Genomic DNA, 5,811 nt, shown 5'->3' on the forward strand with positions numbered 1-5,811 from the left:
GAATTTGCCATTTTTAAAGAAAAATGAATTTGCATTCATTATTCATTACTCTCTCTCTCTCTCTCTCTCTCTCTCTCTCTCTCTCTCTCTTCAAGACATATAAAAAAAGATTTAGTTGAAACTTAAATTTTAGTTCACCCCTTTTGATATCACAAAGATGGTCACTTGCTTCATGCTGTTGTTTTAATCACTAGGAAATCATTATTTTCAATTATAAGTATTTAAGACTGAGTATTTTATATACAACTTATTTAATGTTAATCTTTGTGTGGTACAGGTTTATATATATATATATATATATATATGCATACATAATGTTCATGTAAATAAATGTATATACACAAGTATATGCTGCAGTATATATACATGGATAATATTATATATATATATATATATATACTAACATGTATATACTATAATATATATATATATATATATATGTATGTGTATATATATATATGTATATATATATATATATATATACTGTGCATATATATATATATATATATACTGTGCATATATATATATATATATATGTATATATATATATATATATATATGTATTTATATATATGATCGTACCTGTATACATGTACACATAAGTAGAGTAAATATATACCCTCCATGTACACCATATTTTTCCTATACTTAAATATCTACCTCATTCGTACTTGTATATTCACTCATACGCACATGAACGTATATAAAGACTCCGTGTAACTTAACTCTTAATTCACATTTTTTTTATATATACACCCTGTGTTGGTTCATATAATAGATCATACGCAATAAGGCCTACGCAATGATGCGTACGCAATATAGACATTATTTGACGCATAAATAAAGACAAAATAAGACTTCTGTTACTCCTCCCTATGTTTTTGAAGTATTAGGTAATGCACTATTAGAAATGTTTGGTAGGAAATGCTGGAAGATAGAGTTGTGGGGAGAATGTGATTAAGTTGAGAATTGTACAAAGCTTTGTAATATTTATATAATATAGGTTTATTCACGTTAACATGTATACATAGGTATGTAAATGTGTAGGCCTATATAACATACACATACATACACACATATATTATACACATATTTTTATATATATTCATGTATATATATATGTGTATATATATATAATTTATATATATATATATATATATATACCGTATATATATATATATATATATATATACCGTATATATATATATATAATATACGGTATATATATATATACAAATATATATATATATATATATACACATATATATATGTATATATATGTATATGTGTATTATATATACTTCATATATACACACTATATATGCATGTATGTCTAGATACATAGATTAACAAAGATCCTATAATACTGAATAAACTCCATTTGAAAATTTCCAAAATGGAAAAAAAAATTCTTATATAACGATAGCAACAGTGCTTTGAAATCTCCCAGAAACCTTATACCAAAATAGAAAATATACAGATGCAATAAACTGATCATAATGATATAAGAAACAACACAAGAAGAACAAGAACATGGAAAGTAATTAGTACAATAAAGAAAACATATAGGAAATTCAATAATTCTGTTTTCATGGGTTAAAAATGACTTTGGCCATAAGTAAGTTGAGAATATGAAAAAGGATAGTTTAATCATCTTGTTTCTAATTGACGTCAAAAGGATTTTTGTTCGTATAAAAACAATGAGAATATTCGAATGTTCTGATTTTCTTTCATGTTTGAGAGAATTGTTGATTGGAGATGTGCTGTTGACAGTGTTATGCTTTTAGGTGTGAAAGTTTTATTTCGGGGAAGATGACTATTCTCTCTCTCTCTCTCTCTCTCTCTCTCTCTCTCTCTCTCTCTCTGAAAGCGTATATTATTTTCAATTACGCATTTTCAACAAAGTAATGATTCAAAGTATTGAATGTCATGTATTGAACGCCCTCTCTCTCTCTATCTCTCTCTCAATCTCTCTCCTCTCTCTCTCTCTCTCTCTCTCTCTCTCTCTCTCTGTTAAAGCGTATATTATTTTCAATTACGCATTTTCAACAAAAGAATGACTCAAAGTATTGACTGTCATGTATTGAACGCTCTCTCTCTCTCTCTCTCTCTCTCTCTCTCTCTCTCTCTCTCATTGTGAAAGCGTTATTATATTCAATTACGCATTTTCAACAAAGTAATGATTCAAAGTATTGACTGTCATGTATTGAACGCCTCTCTCTCTCTCTCTCTCTCTCTCTCTCTCTCTCTGAGTATGATTTGATGGAGGCGTAAAAAGTTATCTTAATATCTGAAGGAAATGTTCGTTGACTATTTACTGATTTCTTGAATAATTCTTGACATTCACAGATTTCACTCTGATTTATGTAGCCAAGGGTTCTGAATATATAGCCATACGTTCTGGTTATGTAGCCATGGGTTCTGAATATATAGCCATACTTTCTGGTTATGTAGCCATGGGCTCTGGTTATGTAGTCATGGGTTCTGAATATATAGCCATACTTTCTGGTTACATAGCCATGGGTTCTGGTATGTAGCCATGGGTTCTGAATATATAGCCATTCGTTCTGGTTATGTAGCCATAGATTCTGAATTTGTAGCCATAAGCTCTAGTTATGTAGCCATGGGTTCTGAATATGTAGCCATGGGTTCTGGATATGTAGCCATGGTTTCTGAATATGTAGCCATGGGTTTTGAATATGTAGCCATGGGTTCTGAATATGTAACCATAGGCTCTGAATATGTAGCTATGGGTTTTGAATATGTAGCCAAAGGTTCTGGTTATGTAGCCATAGGTTCTGGTTATGTAGCCATGGGTTCTGAATATCTAGTCATACGTTCTGATTAATGTTGCAGAATATTTTTATTAAATTGAACTTAATGTGATAAGAAATGTCTCTTCTCTATTAAATGAAGCTTAAGATTATTGTAACCTATTACTAACGTCCCTGCCTGGCGATCTACTGGACTGGGGTTGAAGACCCGCTCAAGCTCGATAGTTTCTTGTAGCTTCTGCAACCTCACCATCCATGTGAGCTAAGGATGGGGTCTTTTGGGAAGCCTGTAAGTCTACTTGCTGAGACATCAGCAGCCATTGCCTGGGCCTCCCTGATCATTAGTTAGGTGGAGAGGGTGCTTCAGGGATAATTATATGTACATTTGGTCAATCTCTAGGGCATTGCCACTGCCCCTTGCCTCTGCCATTCAGGAGTAACCTTTAAATGACAAGTAATGGTCTTCCACTGTCATGGGTTAGAGTTCTCTTGCTTGAGGCTACACTCGGGCTCACTGTTCTATCTTATATCTTATTTCTCTTCCTCTTGTTTTGCTAAAGTTTTTATAGTTTTTAAAGTGATATTTATTTCAATATTTTTGCTCTTCTTAAAATGTTTTATTTTTCCTTGTTTTCCCTACCTCACTGAGCTTTGAATCGAGGCACTACATGGAATTTTGCCATTTTTTTATTCGTTTTTATAACCCTGACTGATAAGTGCAATCAATTATAACTGCTTGCCTAATGATAGGTGTAATTGATTATAGCCGCTTCTTGCCAAATGATAGGTGTAATTAATTATAACCACTTTTTGTAAAATCGTAGGTGTAATTGATTATAACCACTTTTTGTCAAATCATAGGTGTAATTGATTATAACCACTTCTTGCCAAATTATAGGTGTAATTGATTATAACCACTTTTTGGTAAATCATAGATGTAATTGATTATAGCCGCTTCTTGCCAAATTATAGGTGGAAGAGATTATAACTGCATCTTGACAAATGATATCTGCAGTCAATTATAACCACATCTTGCCAGTCGATAGGTGCAATCGATCATAATTTTAAGTTTTTTAATAGATTTAATTAAAGAAATTCCGTATCGGTGGTTTGGCATTAGCTAAAACACTAGAAACTATTAGTTCTTTTGGTATATTTTGATCTAAGGCGGAAAAAAACCCAATTAAGGAAATGAAAATTATTGATAAATTTTGGAAGATGAAATATTGAGATGTAAAGACACAAAACATATGTGAATATTCGTTGTCATTAATTTTTAACCCTTTCAGCGTCAGTGGTAGTTAAATCTTTGTTTAACCCTTTCAGCGTCAGTATTGGATTCGACAAGATTTCTGATGTAGTTAAATCTTTGTAAGCAAATCCTAGCTTATTGATATTTATTAGAAAGCTTTCATCAAGACCTTTTCCAATGGATATCAACTTGCTATGGTTTTTAGCTATTTTGAAAGATGTATCCCTTCATGAAATTTTGACTAAGTCATCAATGGCAGTTAAAGGGTTAGGATGTTTACTTCTGCTCTGAGAGAGAGAGAGAGAGAGAGAGAGAGAGAGAGAGAGAGAGAGAGAGATTTCAGTGCATGATTATGAACATTTATGTTGACTAGGCTGACATGAGTCTTTTTTTGTAGTTTATATATGCCATATCTGTTTTTGACGTTGTTAATAGTTTATATAGGACATATCTATTTTGACGCTGTTACTGTTTTTAGAATGATATATTGTTAATTTATTCTCATCATTTATTTATTTCCTTATTTCCTTTCCTCACTGGGCTATTTTTCCCTGTTGGAGCCCTTGGGCTTTTAGCATCTTGCTTTTCCAACTAGGGTTGGACCTTGGCTAGTAATAATGATAATAATAATAATAATAATAATAATAATAATAATAATAATGATAATAATAATCTAGTTTTTGAGTAAATATTTCAAATGCTCATACCCAGTTTATCAAATCTCCATACGCAAGTGAGCATCTATTTTGTGCCCTTGTTTGAAACTTCCAAATATTTGCGTAAATACAACTAAATTTAGTATATGCGTATGTCTGTGAGCATCTAATTTTTGCGTATTTGAATATCTAATCTCTGCCCATTTGTTTATCTGCGTATATAAATATCTAATCTCAACTCGTGCGTATACGCATTCCTTATCTCATGTGATTCCAGAGAGAACGATTTTTGTAGAATTATTATTATTATTATTATTATTATTATTATTATTATTATTATTATTATTATTATTATTATTACTTGCTAAGCTACAACCCTAGTTGGAAAAGCAGGATGCTATAAGCCCTATAAGGGCTCCAACATGGAAAATAGCCCAGTGAGGAAAGGAAATAAGGAAAAACTACAAGAGAATTTTAAGAACAATAATAAAATTTAAATAAACCTTTCATATAGGAACTATAAAAGCTTGAAAATAACAAGAGGAAGAGAAACAAGGTAGAAGAGTGTGGCCGATTGTATCCTCTATCAATGAAAAAAATATATTAATAAAATCTATTTGAAGGAAAAAAAAATTTCAATTAATATAAGATATATTAAAAAAATCTATTTGTAGGGAAAATTTTTTTTTCAACAACCAATAGATTATATTAAAACAATCTATTTGAAGGAAAACAAAATTCAACAACCAATAAAAAATATATTAAAACAATCTATTTGAAGGAAAAAAAAATTCAACAACCTATGAAAATATGTTAAAACAATCTATTTGAAGGAAAAAAAAAACCTATCCACGGTAATCGTCTCTGAGATACAGTTGGATCTTAATTGGGAGGTCAAATCCTGGGCGCTATCGGATGGTGGATCATTTTGCAAAGTTTAGTAGTAGGGAGTCTGTGCTAATCGAAAATGGGATGATATAATTCGAGACGGTAATTAGTAATTAGATCTCTAAGTTTCGGATTAGTTTCTGTTCGGTCGACTTCATTGCAACTGATAACCTAACTTGGGCTGTAACTATTTTTTTTTTTTTGTCTTAAGTGCTTTGCTCATTTTACTTATTCTTATTTT

The sequence above is a fragment of the Palaemon carinicauda genome, chromosome 2 (genome assembly GCF_036898095.1).
Source record: "Palaemon carinicauda isolate YSFRI2023 chromosome 2, ASM3689809v2, whole genome shotgun sequence".
Classification (NCBI taxonomy): Eukaryota; Metazoa; Arthropoda; class Malacostraca; order Decapoda; family Palaemonidae; genus Palaemon; species Palaemon carinicauda.